We start from the raw sequence: 13,193 nt of genomic DNA on the forward strand, positions 1-13,193 counted from the left end.
TCATATCTAGATATGGTAAATTTCCTTCTACCAACTAAGCATCTTGAAAACATATTTTACTGATGAATAACAAAGAGAGTGAATTACAGAGCAAAAGAAACACATATTTAAAATATAGTTAAATAAAGAATAGATTGAAAAAAATCATGAGTATAGAGCAGGAAATTACAGTCCGGTTAAAGCAAAGGAAGATGATAATTTAACAAAGATAAGTGGTAATGTCTGTATGAAACACCAAGAAGATATACAATAGGTTTGACAGCCATTGCCAGAATCAGACTTTGAGCAAATATTCTCTTTACACAGTGAAAGTGGTGTTTTCGCTAGGCTCTGTAGAAGTCTTCCAGACACGAGAAAAAAAGAAAAAGCCTTCCAAATGCTGAAGAATATTTGCTATGCTTAATCTGAGGGAGAAAAACATCAAATAAATATCAGAAAACACCGCATACTAGGTCATCTTTACTGAAAATCACTGAAACACATCAGTTAGTTAAATTATTAACACTATTCTGCTACATGAATTATGGTAAATGTACCACTGAATACATTTGACCATACATCAGTGTGTGTGCAAAATAATGTATTAAAGCATTAGTTACTTTTCTCTCACTGTGACAAACACCATAGCCAGGAAACTTACAGGTCTACTTAGCTTATGGTTCCCGGGGGATGAGAACCTGCCGCACGAGGAACATGGAAGCCAGCAGTAGACACTGACTGCTCACACCTCAACCCTCCAGCAGCAAACAAAGGGAACGAGAAACTCCCTGTCTTTAAGCTCGCAAAGCCTGCCTCCAGTGACACCCTTCTTCTAACAGTGCCATCATTCCTGAACCTCCCCAAATAGCATTGCCAACTGGGAACTAAGCTTTTAAATGCTGGAGAATAAGGGCAGCATTTCTAAATCAACAGAATTATTGTACCAGGGTAGTTGATGTCATTCAGGTATGAAGTACTTCTGTATATTTCAGAGATTTGAGGTATCCCTACACAGGTTTATTATTATTATTATCATCACTAATTTTTGAATTAGGGATTAAACTCAGGACTATACTCATGATGGACCGGTACTTTTGTTTTCTATTTGCTTTAATCCCTGTTCTCTCATTCAGTTAATTTCCTGTGTGGTGTCTTCTCCAACTTGCCTCAAATATTTTCAGGGTCAGTCTAACATTGGGGAAAAAAAGATAGGTTTTCTAAACTCTGTTCTATGGCATGTAAGTCCTTTCCTTGATATTTATATTTGCTTTTGCTGTTGTTTATTTGTGTGTGTATATGTTTGTGTGTGTGTGTGTGTGTGTGTGTGTGTGTGTGTGCTGGAACACTGAACTATGTATATGATTCTCCCTTGGACTTTACTATTAAAATGCAAAGAATCTAATCTAATCTAATCTAACCTAATCTAATCTAATCTACGAATCATCCTGTATTTTGAACCCATTTTCTACACAATAATTTCAAATTTGACTTCACCAGACAGTGAACAGTGAATTTAAAAGTATAATCTCTCTCAGCATAGGTTAATTCAAAAGGTTTGTATTAGTTTTAGTTTCCCTTGAGTTAGGAAAAAACTAAGTTGATGGGAGAAAGAATGGTATGTAGATGCCTGAGGAAGAAACCTGGCTGATGTGAACAGGCAGGGATGCTGGGAGAACAAAAGGGGAAAAGAAGAGAGTCACAGGATTTTCATGTGCTAGCTGTTACTGTGAACAATGAAGCTTAGGACAGGGGAGAGTTTTGTAGAAAGAACTACATAAAACGCATGTTGGAGTTTAACCTCTGTAGAGTAGGTGTTTGGAGTTCTGTCCTCTGGAAATTACATGATTATTGTCATCTTGAATCAGAACAGCTACGATGATTCATATCCACAAAGATTTCCTTATGGAAGAAGTGTAGGGCTTAGGGAAAAGTTCAAGTACATATTAGAAGGCCCTGCTTTGTGCAGAAAATATCAATGCAGTAAACATTGTTGAGGAACGCGGGATGGGGACCTGTTCTGTGGGAGATCTTTGCTAGTTGTTCGTAAGTTACCCATATAACATGCCCCTTTCCATTTTGGCTCTAATTGACCTGAGTTAAATTCATTGATTCAACAAGCAATGATGCACAGAATTGTTGCTTTGGTTGGCCACTGGTGTTGCAACTGAGGTGAATAGGTATGTTCACATCTCCCCAGGAAAATTCCCACGACAGGTGGGCAGTCCATTTTTATCCAATCTCTCTCCCCTATTAGTGGGAATAGTTGCCCTAGGAACATTCACTACTCTTCTCTGAATTTATCTGCAAATATGCCTTAGGCAGCAGGGCTAGATTAAGTTAGGTGCTTGAGTTTGCTTGCTACCAGTTTGCAGCAGTACAGCTGCACCTAAAAATCAGTGTAGTTGGCAAAAGAAGCTGGGTTGGCTAAAAGCCTTTTAACTGCTTTTGTTTCTAGTCATGCCTTCTTCACTCTTTGCATGATCTCCAAATAATGATTATTCCATTTTCATTCATTAATGAAACACAAATTCCCTAAGTGCATTTTGCTTGCCAGACATTGTTTTGTGTGTCAGTAAATTAGACGCATTCTGAGGAGCAGGGAATTTACATTTTGTGAGACACTTAAAAACCAGCAAGTAAGCAGGAAAAATACAATAGGCAAGAGCAATAAATCTTACTCAGAGTCTTAGTATCCATATGTGAGGGAAGAAGTCTGATGGGAAACCCTGAATTACTTATTGCATAAAAGTGAAAAAGTGGCTTCATTTAGATTTCTAGAAAAGATCTGGGGCAGTCGATGGGTCCACAACAAGTTTAGGAATCCATTTAAGATAATGAATCAAATGTGAAGCATTGAAGAAAATAGAAAAATAAGAACAATCTCTATGTTTGGGTGTTGGAAATTCAACAGTGGGTATTGTCACTCATGATGGTGGAGAAATCTGGGGGAAAGGAAAGTCCCAGAAGATAATGATGGGTTGCTTCAAACCCATATTTGAGTATACAGAATTTGATAATTCAGTATACTAAAATATGATATTATTTTTCTTCCACTTAAAAGCCCATGTAGAACCCATTTGTCCTCAGAATTAAGGCCAAATGTAGCAGCAGGGCATCTGCTTAGTTCACATAACCTTCCATTCAATCCACTGACAGGTGTTATTATTAGGCCATACTGATGCAGTATTAGTATGGGCCTTTTCTAATACCTGCCTTTCCACCCAAATAATTGAGACAGAATCCCATTAGATTCATTCCACAAGCCTTATTATGCACTATAACTGAGCAGATATTCCTCCATTCTAACCCAATCATGCTAACTGGATACTTTCCAGGCATGTGCCCAGTACTTGCCATCTCATTGTCGCCTTGACTATATCTCTCTGTCTTAATGGCAAACTCTTCATGACATCTTCTCCTCCCACGGCTCCTGGAAACCCTCGTCTTTCTTCCTTCTCCAATTCCCCTCATCCCTATCTGAGACCCTTTGACTGGGGAGGGTAATCCCACCTCTTTTCATCTCTGCCCAGCTATTGGCCGATTCCGTTCTTTATTAGCCAATCAGAGATACAGAGAGCATTCTTTCCACAACAATTATACTGGAGATTCTTCAAAGAAATGACAATGCCTATCTATGTCCAGACTTGGGGCACAGAAATGAAAATCTGAATAGACAGCGCACAAGACCATCCACCAAAACCGATGTCTATTTTCAGTTCTCAAAATTATAGTACCGTCAGGCCTCATTATGCCTCTATGTAACATTAATTCTTTTCAGTTACTCTTCCACATTTAATTCTGGCTTCAGCTTTCAAATGCTTCTGTCACATTCTTTAGAGATGAGTCCATCCTTTCACTGAGGAGTTCACTGCCCTCATTTTCTGTTCTCTGACCTCTTGACTATGATGCTTAACAAATATGTATTTTTATTATTGGTTTTTCATTTGATATATGCAGAAAAAATTTATTTCTAGCATTTAACAGTCCTGCTTAGTATTAAACACCTGATTTCTTTGTTTGAATGAATAAATTGAGAAATAGAAGACAGACTGATAACAGAAAAATGAAATAAATACATACATATATATATGTACTACTCCATATTTATACATTTTTCCCTTTTTGCTAGTTCTTAGAGAATTTTGTACAATATACTTTAATTATATCCAACCCACACTTTCCATGAATTGACTTCGCCTTTCCTATTCATCCAGCTTTGTGTTCTAAAAAAAAAAAAAAAACAAAAACAAACCGTGCATTACCAATTCATGTTGCTCAAAATATTTGGGAAATATGTACTTTTCCACTGGGAAGAAGTAGACTTATCTGGACCAACACTATTAGAAAAACACTGACCATTCCTTCTAAGGGTGGCAGTGTGTGCCCATCTCCCTTCTTCATTCTCTCCTACTTCATTCTTGGAGTTGCACAGACTTTGTTTTCGCCTTTACACATCTCTACATTCTAGAGTAAAATGACACTATTTTTTCTTCATTAACATTGACATTCTAGAGTAAAATGACACTAGTTTTTCCTCATTAACATTGGTTCTGCCCTTAAAATTTACAGCACCATGTTGATATGTCAAAAAACTTCTAAGTCATCTTAACAGTAATTTATTTTGGATACACCATAACTAAGACAGGTAACTAACTAAAGACATTATTTAACATTGACTTTGTTTCCATTGTAAAGTTATGTAAACATGATAAAGGTATACTCTGAAGCAGATGAGCAAGCCAGGGCAGATATAAGTATTAGAAAAGAACGATAGAAAGAAAAAAAAAGAACGATAGAAAGAGAGGCAGAGGGAGAGGAAGAAAGGAGAAAGAGAAAAGAGAGGAATAGAGTGTAAACCAAATTTTCACAAAATAAAAAGTCAAAGAGAAAACTGCAAATAAAAGTTTTAAGATCACTAAAGGACATACAGTTTAAGGAGCTATATTGCTTCCTGAAGAGTTAGTGTGTGTGTGTGTGTGTGTGTGTGTGTGTGTGTGTGTGTGTGTATTAAAGGTGCTTAAGTAAAATCAAGTATTCAAATCATAAAAAACATATTCTTTGTGATAAAGAGAATATCATTGTTCAAGTGGGATAATGTAGAATGAATTAATAATTATAAATAAATAAATGTATTGCATTTCTGCACAATTCTATACAATAAAGATATATACTCAGCAATTCATAGCATCTTTATACATTTAAGAGTGATGAGTTAATAAGCTCCAGAGCTCCAATGTGTGTGTATTTATACATATCGTTTAGCAAGATTCAAATTACATTTCTCAAACACAGAAGATAGAAAACACAAAAATAGGGAGTTAGTTCCATTTGTATGAACTTTATGACAGTTGTTCATCCCATATTTATTAGCTAGTTGGAATAGATTAACTTGAAAGCAAAATAAAAGTCAATTTTATTACTATCATTTTAGTGAAACATACTTGGAATATGAGTCGCCTGGATTCTTTTGATGCTTTCTAATTCAATTTTTGTTTTCAAACATATTTCAGAGTATATTAAAATAACTATGATGAAACACGTAAGCCCTTGAAAGCTTACTGGTTACAGTGGGGAATAAACCTGCAGGTCTAGCTTTTGGGGAGGCTGAATGAAACAAAGAGATCATTTGAGCTTGGGGAATCAAAACTAGCCTTCGTGACATCTTGAAAACTTCCACAAAATCAGTCAACCAATCAATCAATCGAGATAAGTTAGTAAGAGAGGAGAATGAAGAGGAACTTTGTGTGAGGAGTAGAGCACGGACGCCAAAGCCCAGGCTACATGTCTTAGTTGTGAGAAGATACCTGACTGAACAAAAGCAGCATGAGGTTTACTTTGACACAGTGTGAGGATAAAATATACCATGGGAGGGAAACCACAGTGGCAGGAGGTTGAGGTGTCTGGTCATACTGCATCCACAGTCAGGAAACCAAGAATGTTGAAAGCTTATATATAGGTCATTTCCCCGTTTCGTTTTATACAGGACCTGAGCCTAAGGAAGGGTGACACCCACAGTGGTGAGACTTCTCACTTATTACATCATGAAAACAATCTTCCACAGGCATGCCTGGGCTTGAGTGTCATCTAGGCTAATGTAACCTAGAAATATCCCACAGATATGCTCAGACGTTCTTCTCCAGTATGATTAGGATCCTGTTAAGTTGGCAATCACTCTAATCATCACACTACTTAACAAAAGCCCTGGTCCAAGGAACTCTTGAGCCTTGAAAGTAGAAAGTATTTCTTTGTTCTAGCCTACTTCTCCCCTTGCAATTATTGACCTAATTGTCTGCTAGTCTCTGACAATTCCTTGTTCTGAATGTGGAACCTGGCACATTTCTGAGTTCGTGTACTATGCTTAGTACTTTATAGTCATAATCTCGATTAAACAAATGTGAAATAAATGGTTTGTCTCCCTGAGTCTCTATCCATTTTAAATATGTTATAGTGAGGGGACCAAATGTACTCTGAGGTAATCTACTCTCTTTTCAAAGAGCGAGAGCCAATCCAAATCGAAGTCACACAGCCACAGTACAAATTCCCCTGAAGCCTTTAAAATAGCCTGTGAGTTCACTTTGTGGTAGCAATTTTGTATGAATGATCGACTCCCGTATACTGGTTGTTCCTGCAGAATAAATGCTCTTTGCTATTGCATACTATTTGATTCTGGGGTCTTCCTTCAGCAATTCTCATACCCTTCCAGTAGAAAAGCTTAATTGTGTAAGACATGTATTAGACATATCAGGTATTGGGGATCCTGTAATGACTTATAGATTTAATTGCTCAGTGAGAAGATATTGAATATGATTTGTACCTGGCACTGTACATGAGGTTCGAAACTCAAAGGTCAATCCAATGAGGAATGTAATCTGAGGAACTCAAAGTGTAATAGGAGAGTCATGTGAGTTGAGTATAAAGGTTGTAGATTTTACTTCATCATGGACCTATATGTTGTTTACAGGTCTTAAAAGACCCTACAAACAATAATATGGGGATAGAGAATATGCAAATTTAGTGAAACGGGAAGGATTGCAGTGTAAGTGGTAAAGAAGGAGGTCATTTCACCGTGACGGAAGTAAAACTGAACAGGAGTGAGGGGAATGAAGTTGAAATTGTAAGATGAGTTGAGATTGGGAAGGGTTTTAATATTAAGTTAAAATGTTTGGACTTTGTAATGTAGTCAAGACACATTCAGGACTTTGATTTTGCAGTTCTGGTTCTGGGAAGTTAAACTTCTAGGACCAATTGGCCAACCTAGTAAGTAGTATTCATGTGTATGTTTATTATAAGTTTCTAACAAACTCATGACAAAACTGCAGTGATAACATCCGTTTTTCATACATCTCAAGGAATATGAATCTTAAAAAAATGTCTTACTTTACTCCCAAAAGATACTCTATAATGCCAGGTCTGACAAGCTATTAACTTCTACAATATCAGTCTTTTTCGATGTTTAAACTGGATTATATTGTCAACGGATCTTAAAGACCAGTGAGAAATGCACAAATGGCTGGGTGGGAAGTCATAGTTCCTATTCAGCATAGCACTTTAGGTCAGACTGAGATTTCAAAGTTACAGGTAATGATCAACTAAAGGTGTCACAATATTCTAAATTTATTTAAAGGCTGAACTAAATAGTGAGTGATTGAAATAGATGATTTGTAACTAAAACTCACAGGTAAAATTTATTTAATTTAAAGATATTGTTCTATCTCTACACAATAAAAGAAAACCGGTAAAACACATGGTAAATAAACCAATATCTTAACTGATGGAGAGTATGCAAAATTCAAGATAGAACACAGCAAAATGAAAGTAGAAAAAAAAATTGAAAGAAAAATTATTCAGTTTTCAAAAGTGTTTTCTTTTTCCCTGAATACATTTTGGAAGATTGATCGTTGTTGATTTGATGACCTGAAAGCTGCAAGCAGGTTTATTCACAATGAAAATCATATGTTTATAGACAAGACTTCAGGGATCATGTTTGTGAGATGACTTTGTACACTGTCAGATGTTCTGAAACATTTACTCTCACCATCATGATACATCATGTTAATCCTTTCACTAGAATCAAAGGTTTTAAACATCGAAAAAGAGACTCTAAACCACTTGAGGTTGATGTTGAAAATGGAGCCTGCTCTATTTGAAAAGATCAGAGACAGTCTTCAAAATGTCCTCAGAGTGGCACCCATCTCTACACATAGCATCAACATATGAAGAGTGAGCACTTCTGTGAGCTTTGCCAAGTCTCTGTCTGACAAAGCTACCCCCAGACTTCACAAGCCATCAACAGCACCCTTAAAGACACGACAAAAGCCCCTTTTTAGCTGAGAAAAGCTGAATTAAAAATGAAAACAGCTAGGGACCTTCTTTTATGTGTTGGCATGGGGAGGTAGTGATTATGGTTAGTAACACAGAGTTAAAAAAAATTCAAGGACAGTGAATATAATCTAATTAAGTTCTGAAATTACAAGCCCAGTACATTCAATAAAGAAAAATGTGCCTGTTTCCTTGAGCAAAGAGCACCTTGTGATGGAGCTAAAAAGAATAGGTAAAAACTTTTGCAAATCTTTAACCGAGTAGAGAAATTGGAAAAAGCTTTTTATACATTCAGGCCCCCCCTCACAAATAAAACTACTCAGTTTATAAGATATGCCAAAGACAAACACAGAGCCCTCCACAATAATTAGAGCAAATAAAATATTTTAACAAGAAAAACACATGATCATTGAAGGATAGGAAACAAACACACAGCAGAATCGATGGTAAAAATACAAAACAAAACAATGTATTTTATAGGGTAGCAGGTGCAAAGAAGAAGAGGGCAGAGTATTTGAGCAGTACGGTGAAAATAACCAATTAATAAGTGGCTTGGGGCCAGCCAGTTCCCCTGTCTGTGTCTCATTTATTTCATACATATGGTGAATAAACTGGGATAGATAATACCTAAGGTTACACTGATTTTATGATTCTGAGAAAAACTAGAAGATGGTACTTACTGGAATAAACTTAGAGTAGAATATTGGCTTCTCTGATTTCAGAGATGCTGTGAAGGGTCTCCCCACAAAGGCTAAACCATATGTTCAAATACCCTGTTTGCCAAAATGCCATAGAGCAATAAAGGGCATATGTTAATTTGGTACAGATGCCTTAACCGTGTGTGTGTGTGTGTGTGTGTGTGTGTGTGTGTGTGTGCGTTGCGTACTCGTGTGTCTTCTTGACTATCAGCAAAAGTTATCAAAGCTTTTAGAAGTTTGAAGATCAGGTGAAAGAGACAATTTAGTGTCTTTTTCAGTTTTCTCTTGTGCTTGCAAATGGCATTTCAGAGTGTCTGTGTTCGTTTGTTTGGGCACTTGCATGTCTTAGGGATCATCCTCATAGCTACATTTTTAACTGTATTATCCCTCATAAGTTCCGTTTCCAAATAAAGCTATCCTCTGAGAATTTAGTATGGCTTTAGTGGGACAGAATGTGGCCCATAACATTAAAAAAAAAAGATATTTTCTATCTACAATAGGGGGTGACAGTGTCTTATTACAATAATGGGCAAATACCTGACACAGAGAGGGAGCATCCAGATTCTGAATATGTTGGCTACAAGGACAAGGGCATCAAGGACTGGAGGGTGGGATGCTGAAGAAATCTAGGAAGATAGACGACAACATTTACACATCTCCCCAGAGGTTGCCAACAAGGAATAGACTCCAACATGTGAACATTGTCCCCAAACACTTGGCTGTCTAACTTTGTCATAATGCTTAATGTTGAGAATTAGAAGAAAAGTCAAGTTGTCAAAAAGGAAGAAGAGGCAGGGCAAGCTGAAGGAACAGAAATAAAAGGAAGGAACGAAAACAAAGGAAGCAATTAAATGTTAAATTAAAAACACACCCACACAAGAACAGCTTTATAGCCGCTCATACTGCTAGGGCTGACACTACAACACCAGAGGTGGGGGGTAGATGAAATTATCAAAGTTTGCTTGCTTAGAGTCTGAGATAGTGGCACATGGGGAGCACAGTCTAGGAGGCTGGTTTTCACTCTGTTCTCCTAAGGTTGTGTTGGCCAAATTAAAAACAAACAAACAAATAAAACCTTTTTGTCTTCCTATAAAGCTAACAGTCCTCTTTTGGATTAATGTTCCAACCCCATCACCTCCTTTAACTTTGCTTCCAAAAGGACCTGTCTATCTCCCAATACATTAACAATGGAAACTAAAGCTCCAATATATCAACTTTGTGGAGAATAATTCAGTTCTTGGCACCAGTATTGCTAATATTACAAATTTGCAGTCTTTCCAATAGAACATCTCCTCCTTGCATTTTAGATAAAGAAAGTAGTTTTTTTTTTAATACAAGGAGCATTGACTCAATACCTGTTAGTACAAGGTTCTGGATCAAGAACTTGTCTATGAAGCTATGAAAAACTACAGGAGAAAGTGAACCTGACAAAAACGGGAGGGGCTTGAAGTTTTTGTACTTTTACTGAAGTCTGAGAGTGGCTTGAAGTTTCAGTTTGTTAATTTGCCAATCTACCTTTAGACAAAAGACCTCTCTGTGGAACATCTCAAGTGGAGTAAATTAGAATTTTTCCCAACAAGGATAAATAAGCCCAAGGAGATCTCATTTACTTTATTTGTAAAGGAGACCAAAGAAAGGGCTGCTGGACAGCTTTGTATTGTCTGTTTTTAAAACTCAGTCATGGTAGGAGTCCATCGGGAAAGGAAGTATTCATACAGAATTACACTGTTTCCACTTTGCTGTTTTTCAATAATTTAACCTCTGATTTTCTAAATTGGAGAAATCCACATGTGGCAAATGCTCTATAGAAGTCAAGCAAATTGAACACGGCAATGGTTATATCCCACTGTCTTTTGAAGTAACCCAAAGCCACTCCTGGCTCTTTCATTTAGTTGCTGCCTTTGGTGAGGAAACTGGGGTATTCTTTCTCCTCATTCCTCAGCCATTAGTTGGATATAGAGATAGAACCTGCTTCTTGGGGCTATTGGGAATGTGGAGTTTAATACTAATTTATTAAGATAGAGTCTGTTAATGCCAAGTGTTCGGTGCTTCAGTGTTTTGAATACTTTCTATTACACCACTTAATGGTATGATTATAACTATTTGATATTATAAAAGATATTTGTCAGTGAGTCTATTCTGATGCCTAGTAAATCAATAAGGATTTCTCTGAGTCCTGGATACTTTCTGGCAATGAGAATAAATGGACTCTGTGCTACCTACTGTAAGCAAACAAAGCATGTAGCTAAGGAAATCATTTGAATGTCCTCCTAAACTCTTTGGAAAAGAAATTGAGTAGACAGACCCTAAGCACATTCAAGGTTTCAGAGCAAATCACAGTTGAGTTTAGTCACATGATTGGAACGTAACCCCCTCGCAGCCCCAAGAGCTCTGAGAATGCCATAACCCTGATGGGAAAGGGGAGAACAGTGCCAGATAGTGTTAGAGTTATGATAGCCACAGAGAGATAATCCAGACCAATGAACTTTGGTCCCATTAGCACTGGACTTAGACCAATTCAGCCCATAATTTCTCTACAGTCACAGCTCACACAATATGATAAATCAGAAGTAGCTAATGGAAACCAACCTAATGTTGTCTTTCTTTATTTTCCAGAAACAATATCTCTTCCTACTGTCAAGCGTAAGGAGGCTGAGGAAAGATGTCTCTGGCACAGAGGTTTTGCTTATCCACAATAGGAGCGTCCACATGTGTCAAGGCTCTCAGAATGCATACCACAATGGCTCTACAAGACAGGCTAGGTCGGGCTTGGTTTTCAAGCATACCGGAGATGCCTCTGCAGCTTCATGACTTTCCCCCAGTGAGCTGGCACAGGAAGCAATAACTGCACTGTGATTTTGCATACTGTTTACGCATACCACATCCTAACCCAACCTATAAACACTGCGAGGAAATCATAAGCCCAGTTAATGATATATTATATTGAGTCCTGTGCTTCCTACAGGACTTGCCCCAAGGCAGTCATTCAAAGGAAATTTGGAATTTTCCATCAGAAAATGTAGTTAATAATGATCTCGGATGACATGCATTCCTACGTTCTCCCCCTTCCCCCAACGTTTTTGTCCTTTGATACTTTCACACTTTCTCCTTTCTGTGGGAAATAATATTTCAACAATTTGAACTGTGGTCCCAGAAAGGCAGGATAATCCTAGGAGGTTAGAAAGAGACCTTCTCAAAGAATTTATTTGATCTACAGGATAGCCTGGCCCAGAGACATCCGCAGCCAAGCTTCGGGAACAAGGCCAGGGCCTGTTCAGCATCAGAGCAGACCAGAACTTGAAGCATCTGGCCCCTCCGATGTACTCCACTAAGATAAACCAAATAGCCCAACCACAATTTAGGGTGTAATTTGCCACCTATTATCTGTTCTTCCCTGGGCAATAGATTCCTTTGAAGGTGATAAAAAACAACCAATGTGACATATTTTAAACTCCCAAGAGATTTCATGACATCTCACAGGGAGGACATGTTCAAGCTGATTTACTGTTCTAAATTTAGTTTGAAATACTTGCCTTTGTTCCCAAGCGTCCCAGAATATTGGTTGACATGGACCAGTCCTATAAAAACCTTGGACAAATAAATGTGTCTCTACTTTAAAAGAGTCCTCGATTTGCTTCAAAAATTATTTTCACACCAGATGCATAGCTACTAAAAAGTGAATTCTTTTTTTTTTTAAATAGAATATATACTTTCAATATATCTTACAGGAATCCTACAGTTCTTTCAGTTTCCCTTTCTAAAATAGCCCAATTGTAACTGCTAAGGATGTCTTAGGATGAAAGATAAAGTTAGAAATAAAACTCCTGTTTATTACCCTTTTCTAATATTGAAGCAAATATATGACATTGTAGAAAGAAGCAAGATTAGATTCACCCAGAAAATGCTTTACATTAACTTTTTTTTTCCCTGTTAGCCCTGTGAAAGCATGAGTTTATATGTGCAGCCATATTGCATAGGTTGATTGAATTCTTTGTCTGTTCATCAGTTTCTTTGTGAATAAAATACCAATGGAAGCATTACTGACTGTGAGACTTGTTCAGAGAATTTAATATGCTGCTCCACCCCACTCCCCATAATGCAAGAAATAAGGACATCAATGAACATGTGTGGAACTCTAAGCAGCAGTAGGGGCATCACCAAGTCTTATGAAAAGGCTAATTTGACAGAAGTCATACA

The sequence above is a fragment of the Meriones unguiculatus genome, chromosome 12 (assembly GCF_030254825.1).
Source record: "Meriones unguiculatus strain TT.TT164.6M chromosome 12, Bangor_MerUng_6.1, whole genome shotgun sequence".
NCBI lineage: Eukaryota > Metazoa > Chordata > Mammalia > Rodentia > Muridae > Meriones > Meriones unguiculatus.